Here is a 20,643-nt window from a genome sequence, read left to right on the forward strand (position 1 = left end):
GCTGCGTGATTAATAGTGATTCGCTTTTAATGTTCTTGTTAAGACTGGATCGCTTCGCCTGTGCCCTGCGTCTGGGCAGGCGCGGCTTTGTAGATGCTCACTAGGGCCCTGCCAGCCCGACCTGTCGGCCACAGCCATCGGTCACCACCACTCTTCGTGGGCTTGGGAGCCACGTCTCCCCAGGAGTTGCAGTGCTTCTCTTTATGACTTCACTCCCATTAATAATTAGACGGCTGTAACATATGAGCTCTTACTGTAATTCAGGACCTGCGATCATTCATTTATAAATGTAAATGTGTAAAATCTAAGTCACAGAAAATCCTTGAAACTGGGATGTCTCAAATGTAAGATAAAAACATCACCTGTTCCCCTAGTTTAAAATATAATCTTGAGAATGGTTGAAATGACTTTGATTTATATAAAGACCTTCCCATGTTTTCTGCTCTAGGGGAAGCTTTCCTTGTAGGAGCACTCAGTGATACCAATCTGGAAAAATCAAGAGCAGAGAAGTAGCTGGTCAGGGTGATGCACGCCGGCAAACCCAGCCCGTAAGGAGGCTGAGACAGGAGGACTGAGGTTCTAGCTCAGGCAGAATAACTTAGTGACATAGAAAGACTGTCACAAAATAAAAACTAAGGGGCGGGGGTGTGGTGGGGAATGTAGCTTATCGCCAGGACCTTGGGTTCAATTCCCAGCACTGGGTGGGGGTATCAGAAGAAACCTCTTGATTAAGAAAATTAGAAAGATGGCAGGGGCAGATAGTAGTAAATTTACTACTAATTTATTTACTAATTATTCACTAAAGATACTGATAGTAGACCCTAGGGATAAGTGGATTACATCAGTTGATTCTGTGCTGTAAATTTTTTGTTGGGAGAAAAGACTCGTTGAAAGACTCTAATGAGATCTTAGTGAATGGCGTGAAAAGTATCAGGTACAAAGATAAATTTTCCATTTAAAATGTTTATCATTATTTCAGTCTGTAGCTTCGAATGTTCTTGAGATTTCTCACAATGGTAATGATGTAACTGATTTTAAAGTCTTCTAAATTTTAAATTAAAATTATGAAATTTGCAGGAAAACAACTAAATGGATGACACTGAAAGTCATTTAAAAATTGTGATAAAATATACATAACATAAAATTTATTGTTTTAACTTTGTTTTTAAGGGTACTGGGGATAGAACACGGAGCTACATCCCCAGCTCTTTTTATTTTGAGACAAGGTCTTGCTAAGTCTCTAAGTTGCCCAGGCTGGACTTGAACTTGTGATCCTCCTGCTCGGTCTCCAGGGTGCTGGGATTATAAGTGTGCACCCCACACCTGGCTCGTTGTGACCACTTCTAAGTGTATGGTTCAGTGGCAGTCAGTACCTTCACGCCAACCCCTCTGTACATCTCTGGTGTGGAGTGTTATCATTTCCAGCAGAAGCTCTGTTCTTGTTAAATAATTCCACCTTTCTAAATCACCCCAAATTAAATCTTTCAATAACTCCTCTTATCTGCCTTCCTACTTTACCTCTGGCAAACAGTTTTGCACTTCTGTCTCTCCGTATTTGTGAAGGTCATTTTAATATTGCTAAAGCGGTATCCACTACTAATTAATATGGGCAGTGAGATGGAGTGGGAAGAGCTTGCACCTGGAGTCAAACCCTTTTTTCCATTTTCCCGCTTGCAATCTGGGCCAAATTGTTTGAGTTTTTGAGTCTCAATTTCTCACCTCTAAGAGGGAACTGGAAATTTATTGTGCTACTAGGAAGATGACATGAGATGTTTGAAGTGTGTGACTTACGCCAGACATTTAATAAATGATGTTATTTTAAATGTGGAATGTTCTCAAAATATATACTTTTTTTTCTGTTAGACAAACTTTTAATGGTTTCTGTAGGAACCTGCAAACCTACTAGAGTTTAGTGGTAGGTCACTGTGAATTTGAATCTTATTTGTCACGATGGTCTGCAATACGTTACACATGAAAAAAATTTTTTTACTGTGGAATGTCAAAATTGAAGATATTCCATTTTTAAAACTCAAGTTCAAACAGTGTCTTGGTATCTCTACAGAATTATTTTTTTCTTTGCTGTTGACAAAAGAAAAGTAGTGATTTAACTTTTGAATTTAATTTTTGGTCAGTGTTTTTTAAACATTCTCTAATTTTCCTATCAAATGAGCCTATTTGTAAACAACCCATGTTCTTTTGTCAGATTCACAGTTACTTCCATTCTAGGGTAGAAGTAAGAAATAATAAGGATTAAAAACTTTTTTATTTTAAGGAGAATAAATCCAAGAAAAACAAAACAGAATAAAGCCAATCAAAACATACCAGTGTGATACCGGGTTTCAAGATGATAATAGGAAGTCAACAGTGGCTAGCATAATGCCTCTTGTTGTCTTCAAAATAGCTGTCCAGACCATCAGATATAGGAAAATCAAACAAAACTGAGCAGAATAGAATCAATAAAAACAAAACAATGAACACAACACAGGACTTCAAAGCAAGATAATAGTAAATCCAAAATAGTATCCAATAGTAAATCCAAAAAATACCATAATGTATCTTGTTATCTTTGAAATAGCTGCTCATGCCATCAGATATAACAAAATCAAACAAGACAAAACAATCAAACCAAACCAAACAAAACAGTGACAATGATGCAGGACTTTAAAACTAGCTAATAGGGAATTAACAATGTCTACCACCTTCAGGAGATTCCCTCGTAGACACTATATTGGGTATTGCCATCCTCTGAATAGATGATCAGACTACTGCCTTTAGCCCTGCAAAGTCAGTGAAACACTAAACACCATAAGCATTAAGTTGTGTTTCACTTCAGTAGCCACCATCTCAGCCCGTGCTTGTCATGGATGGCAACCTTGGCTCTTCTGTCTCCCAGCCTGTGCGCTGAGTGGGGCTGGCATCTGGTTCTCCTCCCGTGGCCCACACACACACTGACTCACAGGAAGGGGCTGCTTCTTGTTCTCCTCCCTGAGGCCTGTGAATGGTGCCGACTCACAGGAAGTGGCTGGCTTTTGAAAGAATAAGAAATTTGACTTACGTTTGCCTATTTTTCTTGGCTCTGGTAGAATCAAGAAGTGTGTTAAGCCACGCTTAACTGTGAGCTTTGTTTGGCTCACGGTTTCAGAGAGTTCTTTCTGTGGTCCAGTCCATGGCTCCAGGGCAGGAAGGGCATGGTAAAAGGGTATGGTGGAGGAGAAGCAGAGAAAAGGGAGGAGCCAGGGACTAGAGTGTACCCTTCCCAGTCACACCCTCAGCGCCCCAGCTCCACCCAGGATCCCCCTCCAGATAGTACACTCAGCTCTGCACTTATCAGTGGACTCTTCCACTGAGGAGGACAGTGCCTGCCAAAGCCAGGCTGCTAGACACGTGAAGACTTTTGTGGATGCTCAGATCTAAGGCACAGTATCAATTTGTCAAGCTCAGGCAACTTCAGGCCACATATCTTTACCACTTACTTCAGATGGATGGATGCCAGCAGTCCAGCGTGGCTGCGCTAAGGATAGAAACTGAAGACTGGGGAGAGCCAAGACTGGGAGGGGCCGCGGGAAAGGCGTCTTGCAATGTCTGGAGGGTGAGCCACTGAATCTGCTTAGTGGACAGAGAGTGCTTGAGTACATAGAGTGTAACAGTGCTGGGCAAGATTAAGTTTCTGAAAAAATCATAGGACTTTATTCCAAAAGTTGTGGCCGTCCTGAATTATCAGGCGTCCCTTGGTCTGTAGTGGAATGGAGGAAGACAGCACCTGCTCAGAGCATCGTGCCACCCACATCACCTACGAAAAGGAGCACAGTAGCTGTGTTAGTGTTCCAAGGCGAGGCTCCTTTTTCTAATTATGTTTTCCAGATACCACTATAATACACGTTGATTTTTAAGGACAAAAATTATTGGTATATTGAGTTCAGCTGTTTCATAATTTTTGTTTTTGGTCTTTTTGAGATAGGAGCTCACTGTGCAGATCAGGTTGGCCTTCAACTCACTTTGTAGCCAGGCTGGCCTTGAGCTTGCAGTGATTCACCTGTCTCAGCCTCCTGAGTGCTGGGATTACAGGTGTGTGCCACCACGTCCAGCCTTGTTTCATAATCCTTGCATTGTTGAATCTGCAGGTGATGCATAGTTTCTTTCCTCCATAACCTGAAATTGACAGGTGAGTTAAGTATGAAAAAACCCAGCATCTGCCCTGGTGTGACAGAGGAAGTGAAGCCCACAGTGGAGCTGTAAATTCTTCTTTCACCCTGTCTTCCTTGTTTTTTTTCTTTGTTTCTTTTTTTGGTGGTTTTGGGTGATTTTTAATAGGATATTTTGGTACAAGAATAAATATTTTCATCTTGCGTTCTGTGCAGGTGGTGGTAGCTAAGCGCTCTCAAAGAGGCCAGTGTGAGGGGCTGGGGATTTAGCTCGGTGGCACGGCGCCTGCTGCCAAGCATGAGGTCATCAGAGGCGGTGTGATCATATCCACGCTTCCCTCCCTTAGGAGGGCCCATGCCCGTCTACTTTTGCTTCTCCAAAAAAGGCATGTAAGCCAGCTTCTCAACAAAGGGATCATCAGATGGCTAATCATTTGCGTGGTTAATGTTAAGGTTTACTCTACAGTGGCTGAAAATCATAGAGTGGTTATTGGTTTTGGTGTTGGAGAAGAAGGATAAACCTGGGGTTTTCAGGAAATCTGACCAGAGTTGAAAAGCCTTGCATCACACACAACTTGCAGCCTCCTCTCAGTGTCCTTTAGCATAAAAGTCGTGGATTGAAACAGTCTTACAGCATATACAGCATATGCAGCATACTGCATACTTCATATGCTGGGTGCACCTGCACCCTCGGCATTCAGGGTTGGGACGCTGCTGGGAGGCAACATAAGCATGGACGTCACAGCAGATGTTGGATTTAAGGGGTGAATGTCAGTGCGGGGGGGGGGGGAGTCGTGTGCTCCAAAGAAGCAGGGGCCACTTGGTCCTACCCAGGTGGTGGCTCCTGGGTAACCGAGCCAGGCATGATTTGCACCTCAATTCCCCAGAAGAGGCCACTTTGACCGTTCTCATGGGAGTCCAGTGTTTCTGGAAAATGTGGCCACTGATAAAACGGTGAAGACCAGCCCCTCACTTTCTGCAAACCCATCTGAGTCGCTGGCACACGGGGGACAGGTACTTCCGGATGGGCCCCCCCAGGGAGTATTTGAGTCCCTCGTGTTGTTGTTGACATTTATAAAGCAGAATTTAATGCCACATTATTTCTTCCTACAATCAAATTTTCAAAAGCAGTTTTCTCAATTCTACCTAAATCCTTGAAGAGAAAAACATTTCACGAAGAGTTGGTATTTATCTGCCTGTCAACGGTGTACAAAGTGGCTTTATAAAAACTTTGAAAACACTCTTTAGAAAGGGTCCAGACTCACAGTTCCTGTCAAACATATACTCTTAAATAATAGTTCTGGGAAGCTGTTTTAATGTGCAGTACAAGAAAGTGGTATTTGATGATAGAATAAAACACCGTTTAGAGACACAGGCTTTACTTTCATTTCTCCAGGGAGTCCTTAAAGCCAGTTAGATAATTCAGGAAAATTACTCATACATTATTTTCTTAAAGACTACGTGAGTGTGTTCCAAAGGTGTCTTTACATTTCTCTGGTGGCTTCAACCTTAGGAGAACACAATTAGAAACACCTACTAGAGATGAATTCTAGGAAAATGAATGTGCACAGAAATTCAGACTGAATTTGTTTTTCTTCTCTACAGGCATTGTTTAAACCTGGCAGGGGAAGGCCGTTCTCTTGTGTATAGAGCGTTATGGCAGAAAGTGCAAGGTCATCTCTAAACACAAAGGCCTCTGGGTTTCCCAGCAGAAGTGTATCTTAAGGAGGATAAGTGAAATAGTTGGCTGGAAGGGAAGGGAAATTTCCTTATTTCACCCTGAGACTTGGCAGCGATTTGGAGAAGAATGAAAGATAGCTGGCCTCCTGTTCTTCGGCAGCTCTCTCGCACACAAACTGCTTTCCCACCTCTGCCAAGAAGCGACTTGTCTTCAGAGCCTGGGGAGAGCTGTCTTGGTCAAAATGCAAATCTGGGCTCCCTTTGGGTGAGACAGTATTTCCAGAGTCGGTGACTTTAGAGATCTATCTATGCAAACCACAGGTGACTTGATACACTGGTCTGGATCTGGATTTTCCCGTGGACCCATTGCCTAAGCTCAGAAGCCTCCTTTCGCACTGCCTGGCTTTGGGTACTGCGGGAAGACAGGAGTGAGCGGTTTGGGCTTGTTGATTTATTTCTCCCAGGTCTTGCTGTGAGGGCAGGTCCTACTCCCGGCACCCCCTTGACAGGGCTGGTCGGGGGAAGAAGCTCTCCTGAAGGGCATGCGCAGGGAGGAAGGACAGGGACAGGCCATGTTCTGCTGCAGCTGAAGGTGTGTGGCCCAGGGACTGTCATTTGTGGAACCAAGGGACCAGAATGTGTGAGCTTCCTTCTCCAGCCGCTGGGGTGATTTTATAAGCCAGGGGAGATGGTTTGCTTCTTTGTCATTGAGTGAACAGAAATGATCATCTTTTGGGAATTAGCTCTTCCTATAGCCACTGAAATAGGTTTCAAAATTTAGTTAAAATAAGAAATGAACATCGATGGTAGTTAACATCTCAGGAATAATGTTTTATAAATGAACAGATTTTTTTTTTTTAACAACACCCTCAGGTCTACAGAAAATTTGGGCAGAAGTACATGGAATTCCCTTACACCCCTCACTGAGCCCTTGCCCGTTTTCCTTTATGGTCTCTGCCTTCCGCTGATGTGGTGCCTTCGTAATAACTGAGGAGCCGGTGTCAGCGCGTCCCCACTGAGGGCCGAGGTCTACAGTGAAGTTCACTCTTTCCTTGTCCATTCTGTGGGCTCGGGCAAATGTGTAATGCATCGTTCTGCGATAGTTTCACTGCCTGCGAAGTCCCCTGTGCTTTGCCTGTCTTTTCCTTTCCCTCCTCCAAACCTCTGGTCATTGCTGTTTTGTTTTTTAAAAATGCCTGCATAGCTTTGCCTCTTCCCAGAATGACATATTGTTGGAATCATATGATGTAGCCTTTTCCAACTGGCTTCTTTTACTTAGCAATTTGCATTTAATATTTCTCCATGTCTTTTTGTGGTTTAATAGTTCATTCATTTCTTTTCTTTTCTTTTTTTGAGGGGGGGGGTACCAGGAATTGAACTCACAACCTTGTGCTTTCCAGGCAGGCACTCACGCCCCAGAGCTGTGTCTCAGCCCTCATTCATTTCTTTTTATCGCTGAATAATGTCCCTTTATATAGAGGTAGCGCAGTTGGTTTACCCACTCGTATGTTGAAAGACATCTTGGTCACTTCTGCATGAAGAAAGCTGCTATCAACATTTGTGTGGACGCAGTTTTTAGCCCATTTGGGTAAATACCAAGGAGCATAGCTGCTGGATCAAGTGGAAGGGACATATTTAGTTTGTGAGAAGCTTTAAGGATAAGCTTTCCTCTGAGTACTTGTTGATCTGAAGGGAAAACAAAAGAGCAGATGTGGTGTTGCTTTCAAGAACCTGGACGGTGGCTGTGTTGCTCAGTGCGTGGGCTCTGTCTCACTGCAGGCCCGTGGGGACACCTCCCTCTCCCCCTGGGATCCTCAAATGCTAAAGCATGTGTTACTCAGACCGGGGAAAAGCGAACCTCAGTGAATCCAAGAGGCCACTTGCTCAGGGGGCCCAATGCTGGCTGTGAGGGCTGAGACACAGGGGTGAGACACACGGGATGAGGAGGGGGTAAAAGTGACCGCTGGGGAAGCATTAGGGGACAGGTAGGCTGTGGTTTTAGTGAAGAGAGAAGATAAAATAAAAAGGCCAGGGTGAAGGGATTTAGCTATGTGGTCAAGCAACTAATGTCTTTAGACCTGTAACCTCAGCATTTGGGAGACTGAGGCAGGAGGATCACCATGATTCGAGGCCAGCCTGGGCTGTGTAGTGAGTTCAAAGCCGGCCTTCACTACACAGCGAGGCTGTTTCAGGTGCAAAAACCCAGGCACCCACACAGGTGGTATTCAGCACTGAGCTTTATGCGCTAAACACTAAGGAAACCGGGCCTTCCGGATGTGTGGATGCAGCGTTCAGGCCTCTGTGATTTCACTGTGGGATAAGCGTCCACATTTTCATCCCATTTCTCTGTTGCAGGCTCGCTCCCCTCCTCCAGCCCAGAAACATTAGTTCGTTCTTTCCCATGCTGACTTCTCCAGCAGTGTTTCCTGTGAGGCTTGGAGACGATCCCATCGCACGTGATGGTTCTGATTCATGGGCTACACTCACGGGGAGGTCTGTATAGAGGCCCCCAAGCGTCAGGGTGAGCTCAGCAGAGAGACCGCAGGGCCAGCCTGGGTATCCGCCGGGGTGCAGGGCACGAGGGGCTGCGCGGTGACTCGTCGGCGGGGCGTTGCTGGGCACTGGCCCCGCGTTTCCTGCTGTGTGTTCTCTGTGAGCAGATTCTGCCTCCTCAAGGCTCAGGTCAGTTTCTAATTAAAGCGTACTTCTTGTTCCCCTTGTGTCTTTTCTGTAGACTACGGTATCACCTCAGACACCTCCCCTGCTAAGGGTAGTGTAGTGTGGCGTGCATGTGCCCCTTTTCCTGTGATAGAATATATTCCTCACAGGGAGAGGCACTTTTCAATTACCTTGTGTTGCTTTGCATGATATCTGATCGATCGTATAAGCAGATTTTTTTTTTTGATAGCAGGAATTGAACTCAGGACCTCACGCTTGCCAGGCAGGCACAGTGCCACTGGGCAGCATCCCCAGCCGGATCAGTACATATTTGTTAGGTAAATGAAAGAGACAGTTAATGTTTTTCTTCTCCCCATTCCATTAGGTTAACAGATTATTCTCTAAGGACAGGAGATGAGTTTTTTGATGTCAATGTTTGTACTGCTCTGTCCTTTGAAGAATGATCTCAGACTAACCTTTGGAGGATTAGAGGCCCACAGACTAAAGGTGAGGACCAGATTCGGGGGGCAGAAGTGGAGACCCAGTCAGGTAGACAGGCTGGCGGGATGGAAGCCCAGAGAGAAAGGCAGGTACAGATGGGGCTCCCTGTGGGCAGCCGTGTGGGTTCGAGGTGTGCTGGGCAGGGCAAAGGCCAGGATAGACCCGCAGAGGCATCTGTCCACCTGGCCTTTGCTGCTGTGGGTTGTGATTGTGATGACAGAAACTCGCTTTTAGTATAAATAGCTGAGTCAGAGCCAAGGGACATTCGCATCAGCCCTGGGCTTTCACTCAGGTTTGTCAGCTTTTTGCTAGGCGATTCGGTGCCCTGGTTAAAACATAAACTCTTCTTTTGGGGAATATGCATTGGTTGTGCTGTTATTTTTGTCCATATTTAGTTTCATGCAATTAGAAGTCAGTCCAAGAGTTTTGTACCCATTTTTTAATTTTAAAAACAAAACAACAAAAGGGTTAGAAACGATACAGAATTTCAAAAAAAATTAACAATAGTTAATATATTGCATGTTGTTATCTATACACATGTAATATCTATATATGTACATATACATGTTATCTATATACATACATACTATCCCTTCTTCCTTTCTTCCTCTCCTATCCCAGTTGCTCTTTCTTTGTGAGCACTGTCTTTCCCTTTCATTTTCCTAATATCTGTTTGTACCCATTTTCTTCAGAAGAACTGCTTCATTAAAATGAAGCTTTTCAGTATTATTGTAATTGGATGAGTAACACACACACACACACACACACACACACACACACACACACACAGAGGCACGGATCTCATGTGAACAATTTGGTGGGTTTTCTAAGAGTGAAAACAGCACTGTGTGGCCAGTACCAGGCCAACAAGTGGAACAGCATGGCCCTCAGGGCCTGCCTCTCCTCTCCTCACGGTGACTCCTGCGTGGCTCCTGGTGCTGTGGGTGGGACAGAGCGTGCTCTGCCTCTGCTGTCATGGCATCCTGTCGGTTGTGTTCTTACATCTGTCCTTTAGCACATTTGTGAGCTGGACCTGTGATTATGTGTGAAGCAAATGTGTTTATCTTTATGGTTTTAGTATGCCTTCCAGGAAACATCCTGCATTGTGTATTTTAAACAGCCCACTAAGACGGGCTAGAGTTTGAAGGAGTTAAGTCTGAAAATGTCTAAGGCCCTGTGTGTGTGTATGTGTGTGTGTGTGTGCGTGCTTGTGTTATTTAACCTAGTCATTGTTTCTGTCAATCTGCTCCATGGAAATTGTGCCCCAGGGCTTTTCATACAGGCTGTATAGACTTGGGGGCCTGTCTGAGCTTCCTGGACACGGATTGTGAAACACAAGGGCTTTCGAGAGGCTTCTCAGGTGAATACTGTCTGGAAAATCCCAGTTTGTCAGGAGCAAGCTCTGTGCTCCTCACATTGCTTCCTACGTGGTTTTCATGGGAATGACCGGCAGGCTGCTCTGTGTCCCCAGGGAGGTCACTGAGCCATCGAGAACTGCCGTTCATTCAGAACAGGAACCCTCGATGGCGCTTTCCCATCAGGATGACGGTGTGGGGATCAGACTTCGACCCTAGATTCGTCAGTTTCCTGTCACTGTTGTGGAACACCTGACATAGACTACGGATGACATGAAGGTTCTTTTGGCTTGTGGTCTAGTATTGTCAGTACTCCCTTGAGACCTGGGTCCCTCCTGCTGGGGCCACCTCTTTAGGGTCCACGGCTTCTCAGTGTGGCTGCCCTGGCCCCTGAGGCTTTGCGTATGAACCTTTTGGAGACACTTAACTTATCCCTGTGACATTCATCTCAAGGCAGGTACTGTGGTGCTTCGGTGACGTGCATGGTGGTGCTGTGTACTCTGGCTGTGGTAGATTAATAAGCTGTAAATTTAACCTTACTGCTGTGTTTTCAGATGTGAATCAATGAATATTTGTAGAACATCAATAAGGCCTAAAAAATCAAGGAGTAGGGAAGAAAATGAGCGAGGAGCTCTAGAGTCCCACCTTTGAGGATTGCTACATGATAGACCAAAGAGTGGGTGTTACTAATGTAAACGTCTTGTACCCTATGTATGGTAAGTGTGTTTGCTTGGGGAAGGGAAGGCGCAAAGGCTGGAGAGCTTTTCCCATAAGTAGCCTCGGGGGAGGTAGGAGCTTGAGCTAGACTTGAGAGTATGGGAGATGAGATAAATGAACAGAGATGCGTTTAGTCACGAAGGGGGGGGAAGCCTTGTGCGTGGAAGAGCAACTGACGGAGCCTGGTGAGAAAAGAGGATTCGGTGGTGTGGAAGGAGAGGACGCGAGGGCACGTTCGACCTTTCCTTGGAAATCTGAATTAGTATTCTGGGCTGCAGAATGCCAGAGCAGTGCTTCTCAACGTTCACAGCCCACGTCTCCAGTGATCCACGTACGAACATGGTTGTCACAGCTCAACTCATCACGGCTACGTCTTGGAAACGACCTGTATGTCCACTGACAGGTGAATGGATAAAAGAAAATGTGATATTTACCCGCCGACGAGTAAGGCTGTGCAGTAAAGAAGGATAAATAACTCATTTGTAGGGAAATGAATGCAGCTTGAGACCATAATGCTAAGCAAAAGGGATCAGATGCAGGTTAGATATTGCGGTTTCTCTTATATGAGAACCCCAGATTATAAATGATTTAAACAACAGAGCGAGGTACCTGGAAGAAGCTCAAGTCAGGAAGGGAAGATCTGGGTCTCTTATTTGTATAACCAGCATTCATAGCGAGCCTTCCAGAAGTTTCAGCCCCACCCTGATTGAAACGGGCACTGCCAGGGTTTTGGTCTAGGCGGGCTCCCTTTTGTGTACAGGCCCCACTTGCTTTGGTGTTCCTGTAAAACAGGAAAGCAAAATGGTAGGAAACAGGGAGGTGTAGGCCCTTTGCAGCCAGGGAATCTAGGGATGGAGAGAGGAGAAAGGGAGGACTAAGATGTGATGTGTATATGCACAACAAAAATACTGTACGTTTTATATCCACGCCTCTCCGTGTTTCCTGGAGATAAACATCTGTCTTTCCCACACCATGCTTAAGTTCTTATACCACTGCCCCGTCACGAGTAAGTGGCGATGTTTTCTACCTCTCCAGGTATTTGAAAGATTATACGTCTACAGGCACTTTTTTTGGTGGTTTATTATTATTATTATTTTGTCTTCTTGAGACAGGGTCTCACGGTGTTGCCCAGGCTGGCCCCGAGCTCTCTCTGGTCCTCTTGTCTCAGCCTTGCGAATATAGATTCACGCCCCACCCCCACTCTCAGCAGGCCCTTGGGAGAGGAAGGAACCGATTAATTAAGAGGAAACAAATTAGATAGATTTGTAGGTGATTTATACACAAATTTTTATAGTTGTGAAGACAAATTATGTTTGAGGGATGCTGTGTAGAGTAGGGAGTGGTCAACCAAATGCCTGGGACGCTCCTCTGAAGTGGCAGAGGAGCACGCATTTGAGTTTCTCCGGGACTGTTTTGATGACCGGAAGTGTAGAATCTTAGAATAAATCTCAGCGTGTGTATTTGTAGTCCACAAGGTGATGCTTTAGACGTTAAAATGTTACTAAAATGAGTCAGATTAACATTGTCTTTTATCTTACATTGCTATGGTCCTGTCAAGAGCAGTTACAACATATTTATTAACAATCGATTAGGTTATTTAGTCTTTTGTCACAATAGATGTAGAGCTGGGGGATGTCAGCCCAGTGGCAGAAGCCAGATGCAAGGACACCTGCCGTCCAATCTCACTTCCATGTGGGGGAAAAAAGAGCTCAAATACACAGAGATAAACAATGGATGGGGAGGAAGTAGGGAAGGGCACGCAGGGAGCAGTCTGCAGGGAGCTAGAGTACCAGTGAGCACCATGGTTGGCAGCCTGTATCGGGAGAGAGAGCATGGGCATCGGAGAGGAGGCGCCCTTGTGAGGAGGAGGAGGAATTCTGCACTGGAAAACCCGCTTGTGGTGTGCTGTGCGCTGAGTCCTGGGGCTAAACAGAGAAGGATGGAATCTCCCAGGCCTCGAGAGCCTGGCAAGTCCAATAAAGAGCCCCCAACCAAAAACCTTTAAGATAAGTAGGATCGGGCTGGGGATTTAGCTCAGCGGCATAAGCGCCTGCCTTGCAAGCAGGTGGTCGTGAGTTTGATCCTCGGTACCGATAAAAATGAAAAAGACAAAAAAAAAAGTAGAATGAAAGATTTTGAGCCCACTTTATGCATGTATATATATTTGCGTAGTGATGGAAGAATGCCTCAATGTCTGGCTGTTTATGGAGCCATTATCTGTAAATTTAATTTGACACAGGCAAGAAGCAGTAGTGTGAGTGTCTGGGCCGGGGGTGGGGAGGGAGAGGAGCTGAGCGTGCCCTGGCCCGACGGCACCTGCTGGCCAGGCAGAACTGTCAGGGTCCAGCCCATAGGTGAGGGCCAGTGGGTCCATTCTTCAGGGGCAGCCTGGGGCGTTGCCTGCCGCGTGGCTGAGCCGAGACTCGAGGTTTCTTTCCCACATTTTCTGGCCATGAAGCAGCAGGGTTGGGTCGTGGAGCAGTGTATGTTCTCCGCTCTGCACGAATGGTATGTACTTAGAATCTCAAAATAGAACTCTGGTTTATTTTCTCAGGAGTCTCCGTGAAAACCACTATATTTCTTAAATACGGTCAGCGGGGCCGCGGGGGAGGAGCGATTGCCACAGGAACCTGGCCTGCCTGTGGGCCCTGGGAAGTATGCTCCCACCCCGCCAGGGGCTGATCTCATCTCCAACCTGAGCAGCCTCCGAGGCACTTCATTTCTTAGAGCTTATTTTAGTAAAAACAACAAGCCAGAAAGTCACAGCAGCGTAAACCAGAAGAGAGAGCGGTGATAAATACTGAAGCCCAGGTCCTCGGCACCCCGGAGGCAGCGCTGTGAATGGTTCTCGGTTCTCGGGGTTCTGGGGTTCTCGGGTCTGGGTCTCAGCTCTCACTGTCTCTCAGGGATGGATGTTTGTATTTCCCCAGTGAGTTGCGCCTAGTTCACCTCCAGAAGAGTAGCCGAGATCTCCTGCCCTTCTCAGTCACAAATGATCCCCCCCTTTTCCAAACAGTCCCTGGGGCGTGAATTTGAGGGGCAGGGTTAAGCACCCATGGAGTTTTGGGTTTTGGTATAGACCATGTCCCTGCCGATGCCGACGTTTGTATGAAGTAGTGTTAATGGCTTTCCTCTTCTCGCCGAGATGTGGATCTTCCACGTGTTGGCTCCAGTTGTGCATCTGCTTTATATTTGGTATGGCGCGAGGGGACTCATGCCCGTCGTGGTGTCTGTGCCGGGCCGGGGTGTTGGCAGCCTCCCTCGAGGAGCAGGCTCTCACCGAGTAGCTCCAAACACCTTTGCCGTTTGGGTTATATTTTGACAGTTGCTAGGTAGCGAGAGTCCAGCTGTGCAGTCTAAGATAGTTTTCCCAGCCCAAACCTCTAAGGAGAGCTAAGTTAAGTAAAACTGTAATCAGATTTTTTCTTTTTAGTATTGAAGTTATCCAAACTATTTAGAAGCCACATCATAAAACAGAATGGATGTATTTTGCTTGACGCACAACTAGACCAAAGTTTATCGATGAGTTTTAAGTCAGATGAGGCTGGGTTGGCTGGCTGGGAACTGGCAGGCGGAACCCTGGTCGGGAATGGGCAGAGCCATGGGCAGGGGTAGTTGGTCCTCGTTTACCTACTGTGTTCTGGCCCGAGGAGCCACGGCAAAAGCCTGGGATGTCTGAAAAAGAGTGTAGAAACTCACCTGGTGAAAGGGAACACTAGGATTTAGAAACAGGTTTTAGCATAAGGAAAATAAAGATGCTTTACCCCCTGGGCTCCTATCCCTGAGAGCTTTGCTTGACGTTAGAAGTGTGAATGTACTTCTTCCTGCAGATGGGAAGAGGCCAGGTGTGTTTGATGTAAGTGTGGACAGTCACAGGTTAGGGACTCTAAGGACCACTGGCTGGGAGAAACCATTGTGAACCAACAAGACAGGGTGTGAAAACACAGGGAGACTTGTGGAAACGTTACCCCAGGCGGATCCTGCAGAAGGGCGGATGGCAAAGACAGCTGGGCCGGGGCTCCGGTGATGCACGACGTCACACCTTTCCCTCACATCAGCCCGAGGCGGCTGCTTGCTACCTGCGGATTGGTTGGATGTTGGTGTCTGCACTAGACTTTTACCGGGAGAAACGCATGGGAATGAGAGAAGAGGAGGATAAAGGGTAAGGAGGGAGAGCTCCTGGGGAAGTGGAGAGGAGAGTCCTCCCCCTAACCGCAGCTCGGTCCCTGCGCCCCGCGCAGGGATGATTCCAGCAGCTCAGGTGCTGTGGGTGTGACGCTGGGGGCTGTGCCCGAGGGCAGGGCTCATGACTATGACCTGCTCCTCACCTCCCTGGGTCCCAGGGGATGGAGGCAGTGGGTTGGGAGCAGCAGAGGAGGAGCAGAAGGTTCCCAGAACTCTGGGCATACTGCTGTCCTATGTGTCACTTAAAGATCATGCCAGAATAAGAATAGAAAAGAAAATGGGCTTAGAGGCGGAGATCTTTCTTAATCTTTGCCTTGAATTTTGAAGGCACATTTACCAATGTAGGTGATCAAAGCAGTTGATATGCGATAATGGAAATGAATATATCAGTATTGCTTTTTTCCCTGGTTACAGAAGTAGTTCAAACTCAAAGCAAGACGTCTGGAGAAATATGAAAGTGCAAGTGGCCTTCTCAGATCCCCTTGGAATATTCTTTTCTTGAAATACTCAGTGCTGGGTGTGGGTGAGGGATGAGGGGAAGGAACTTGGAGGGAGTCCGAGGGCTTCCAGAGCAATCAAGAGGCCTGGACACATCTCCCTCAGCAAGTACAGAGCTGGCTTTCGATCAGTCCAGCAGGAGGTGGAGGCCTGGACAGGAGGTGGCCTCAGGATGGTCACTAATGTGAGAGTAGACGATCGTGTGAGCCCAAGGGTCAGGTTGACCCCAGTGCGACTGACTGTGGAAACCCCTCCTGGCCCTCCTGGCGTTGCCTGAGGACAAGTTACAGTGCAGAGGTCAAACACAGGCACACACGTACGCACACGGGGATTTGTACAAGTGTTCACACACATCTGTAGCAGCCAGGAAGCCTGACTCAGGCACCTTCCTGAGATTTGTCCCTTCATTAGTAATGTGATAAGACCGAACTGGATTTTCTCCACGGTCCCCTCCGGCTCTAACCCTTGGTTCTAGATCATTGATCTCATTCTCTTCCTCGGTCTCAGCCCATCTCCCCTCGCCCCAAGGTAATGAAACCATTTTCAGTTCAGACAGTGAGCTAAGTGTCTTTCCTGACACACAAACGCAAAGAATGCAGGGAAGCTGGATGTGGTGGCACATGCCTGTGACCCTAGCACTCTGGAGACTGATTTGGGATTGCAGGTTTAAGCCAGGCCTGGGTTACTTAGTGACTGAGCCCCACACTGCCTCAAAATAAAAAATAAAAAATGGGCTGGCGTGTAGCTCTGTGTGAAGGCCCTGGGTTTAATCTCCAGTAATAGGAAAAAAAAAAAAAAAAAAGAAAGAAAAAAGAAAAAGAAAAGAAAAAGGAAAAAAAGAATGCAGGGATGCTTCGGGAAGGTGTGACTCTTTCTTGGGAATCTCTAGTATGGGATTTCTAAAAGTATCTTGGTAAACATAGGAGGTGTATAGGAAATTTTAGTAATGCTTGCAGTGTTTAGTAATGCTTGGAGTTAGAAAAATTAGGATCATGAGGTACTTAATGGTAAGGTGGGTTTCATAAAGAGAAAGCCTGGAAGCTGCGTACACTCCGGGACAATTACCTACGTCTTTCCCCTATTTCCCTTCTGACCGTGTAGAGGACTGGCCACACCAGGCTCAGCGCTGTGGCTCCCTGTTCATCTGAGCGGCAGCCCATTGGGCAAACACTAGACTGGCGGGACGTTTTCTTTCTTTGTGCCGCGGAGGGCAAACCTGGGGCCCTGCCCTGCTAAGCGAGCGCTCCATGGCTAACCTGCACCCCCAACCCCAGTACAGATCACTTTGGCATGAAGACGTTTGAGGTTCAATGGGTACAGAAGGAAGATGTCCTGGACTCCCCTTATGTGAGCAGAAGCAGTGACTTCTGGGAATGCGGCTGCCGTGGGTCCCCTCTGCAGGGGAATGTTGCGGCTACGGAGGAGACAGAAAGACAGTTCACTTACACCTCCATAAACCAGAACCACCAAAAGGGCTTTTATCCTGTTTGCTCTGGGAAGAACTTCTTTGTACTTTCAAAGGGAACCTATTCCTTCTTCCTGTGCAGATGATTTCCTACAGGTGTGTATGTTCTCCATTCTAACCCCTTTGAGTTATTCATCAGTGAGCACTGCCTGTGCAAATGAAGTTCTTTTTCCCGTACTACTCTATTATTTTGAATTTAATTCACACCCCCCCAGCAACTTAACATTAGACAGTAGAGGACATTTGTTTTTTCCTACCTGGCATCTGTGTGTGTGAAGGCATTTTTTTGGTTGTTTGTTTTGGGGTGCTGGAGATCCAACGCAGGACCTCACACTTGCTGGGCACGTGAAAAGGCAATTTTTGTTGCATTCTGGGAACTTGAGGCTGAGACTTCTACATCGGGAGATCTGTAGAAAAAGTAAAACAGTAAGAGGTTTGGAAATGAAGTGGCTTATTACTGTCAAGCCACAGCCGCCTTAGACCTTGCGGATTTTTCTGCTGCGCTGTGGGAAGTGCAGCCTCGCTGGTGTGGCAGAAAGTGTGCCGTGAGAGAGGGTGCTGAGAGCTGGTGAGCGCCTGATGTCTGCGGGAAGGTGTGTGTGGCTTTGGGTCTCCGTGGTTACCCTGCTGCCCTGGGGAGCGGTTCCTGTGAGCCAAGTGATAGTAAGGACTCATCCAGGAATACCCGAACCTGGGGACATGTGATGGGGAGAGCAGAGCATGAACCAGGGACGGGAGTACAGGCAGCAGGGGTGCTGGGGACAAGACGGTCGCCCCTCCCGAAACAGGCTCAGGTGGGGAGACTGAAGCAGGCAGCTTTGGAGGAGGCGCAGGGACCTTTCACCTTGCACAGGGTGAGCTGGAGTTGGCGGAGCAGGCACCTGCTCATTCCCCTGAGCTCACCCCAGGCCCTCACAGTCACACGTTAACACCGAGTCTGCAGGCGCCCAGGGCTGCATGAGCCACGCTGTGGCCTGGCGGAGAAGGCGAGTGTGGAGCAGCTTCCAAACGACTCCTGTCTCACAAAAATCAGGGCCAGGCGTTTGCTTTGCTGGGTGGTTGACGGCTGCAGCAGATGCCAGGACTGGTTCACAGCAGCTCTGGCCGTGTTTTAGTGAGTGGGTTGTGTCAAGTGGAGAGAGGACCGATGTGAGGGCTTGTGACCGAGGGCTGAATGTCACGCCAGGCGGTGTGCTGGTTTCTGTGTGTGGTGTGGGGGGGTGAGAGGCCGTGGAAGATGGTGCCTCGAGCCAGCTGCCCCCGGCCCATCCTGACGCAGGGCTGTGATGACAGGTTGATCTCCACTGTGTGATGTGTGTGATGCCACACATGGGCTGTCACCACCGGGTAGCATTTACTTGTTTGCTGTGTCTTTTAGAAAGACCCTTGTATATCTGGAATGGTGTGGCAGCGATGAGAGAGAAACAGGAATCCTTAGCATGCTCACTGTTCGCGTTTGTCCCTGTGGGTGTAGGGAGGGATGAAAGTCTAGAACTATTCATTAAAATCGCTTTGCTCTCAGGATCCATGCATCACTGCTTCTTCCACGTAACATTGCGTGCTGATTGATCTGTCTCCAGCGTTCAGATGTGTCCGGAGCTGCTGACAGCTGCTGACAGACGCCAGGCCTGGGCGGTGGTGGTGGCGGTGGAGGTTTCAGGGTGGAGAGGTTGCTGGGAGCCTTGGCCGGGGCCCTTTCCTTCAAGCTCTTGTTGGGGCTGAGGTGACCCCAGCCATTCCTCGAGGAAACACAGCTGGACTTGAACTCTACAGCCACTCTGGTGTGTGTGTGTTCTTTTTCCTGTTCACTACACTTAACATAAAATTGACAGTTTTGTTCTCGTTGAGTGTGCACTGGGTGTGGTGTTTCCCCCCACAGAGTCCTCCTGCTGTCACCACCACCGTCTCCAGATGTCCCCATCTTCCCCAAGCACAGCTTGGTACCTGCTGAATGCTAATCCCTTCCCCCACCCTTCAGGCCCTTTGGCCACTGCTCTGCTTTCTGTCCCCGGGACTCTGTATCATGACTCCCTGCCCATGGCACCCACAGTGTGCAGCCTCTCTTCCTGCCGTGTTCCCTTTAGTGTAATGTCTTTAAGGTCATCCTTGTCTAGAGCAGGTGTCAGACTTTGCATCCTGTGTGCCACATCTTATTCCTCTGCCCTCTGGGGACCGGTACTTGGTGGCATCCACCTTTGGCTCTTGTGAAGAATGACCCCGTGGATGTGGTGCACAGACAGCTTCTGCAGTCCTTGCTTGGGTCTCATGGTGTCGCTCAGAAGCAGACCAGCCAGGCCATGTAGTCGCTTGATGTTTATTCTTCTGAGGGACTGTCCTGCTGTTTTCTGTAACACGTTTCCCTCTCTCTGAGGCTCGTTTTCCTCACCTGTGAAGTAGGGGAGTCCTTTAGTGAGAAGTGGGCTCTCACCCGAGCCTGGGAGGTGACACTGCAGGGTGACACTGTGTCATGGAGGGGTGGCCACGCAACTGTAGTTTCTGCTCACAGTTTGCTATTTCTCACACCTGTGTCTGCTCCACTGTCTTCCATGTGACCCCCCTGTCTGGCGACTCCCTCCTCCTTGTCCCGAGCTCCCCCCACCCCCGGGTGTAGGTGGTGCTTCCTGCTCTGCCTGAGCGGCTTCCACACCCCTTCATGCGTGTGTGTGGTTCCTCTGTGGTTACACCCATGTCATCTTCATTCCCCCAGTTCCTGACGTGGAGCCCATCATGCCATGTGCCTGGTGTCCGACCCCCAGGCAACTCGGACTTCTTGCACAGAATCTGTTTGCAGGGGCCCTGCGTGGGGCTCACGAGTAACCTGAATCACTCCATGTGCATGCTCTGGGGAGCCTCTGCAGACCTGGGCCTGAGGTTTAAGCTTATCCTTGGGTGGGTCCACCCACTGTCTGGACATTGGCCAGAGACCCCAGGAGGGCAGGGCCAGGTCCTCAGCCTGAGTTTCTGGCAGGAGGCAGCTGCACCCAAAGTAGGCATCAGAAAAGATGGAGAGGAACGCTCTGTCCAGACGGACTCTCAACGGCCCAGCAGCAGGAGCCGCTGCAGTGACCACCCCCAACCCAGACATAAAATCCAGACAAGGGTTGGCTTCCTGCTGATCGGAGCTCATCTCTGCTCCGCCTGTCTTTAGGTTTCCTAAGGGGAAGAAATGGGGCATTTTTATCTTAAATTACTTCATGTTATTGCTTCATACTAATTCATACTAAGCTGAAGTCTTCATGCTTCTTTAGTTTCCAAGGAAAACTTTTTGATGGGCTTGTATTTAGAGTTAAAACACTGGTTTTAAAAGGTAAATGGTGCAAGAATTTCAAGCCACGCTTTCTGCATTTCATGATTTACGTTAGCATTTATAAAAATATGCGTACACTATTGTGAGACCTGTGTACAGGATGCATTTGTATGTTTGTATATGAGGACTTGTGTA

The 20,643-nt window shown here is 47.7% G+C and overlaps 1 protein-coding gene across 2 annotated transcripts in view; it reads left to right on the forward strand.

Moving 5' to 3' along the window:
- Plcl1 (phospholipase C like 1 (inactive)) overlaps positions 1-20,643 on the forward strand; it is a 239,250-nt gene that overhangs the window by 18,412 nt on the left and 200,195 nt on the right. The gene's annotated exons all lie outside the window — the stretch shown is intronic.

The sequence above is a fragment of the Cavia porcellus genome, unplaced genomic scaffold, assembly GCF_034190915.1.
Source record: "Cavia porcellus strain 051 isolate PalLab524CR breed Dunkin Hartley unplaced genomic scaffold, mCavPor4.1 scaffold_12, whole genome shotgun sequence".
In the NCBI taxonomy this organism is placed as follows: Eukaryota; Metazoa; Chordata; class Mammalia; order Rodentia; family Caviidae; genus Cavia; species Cavia porcellus.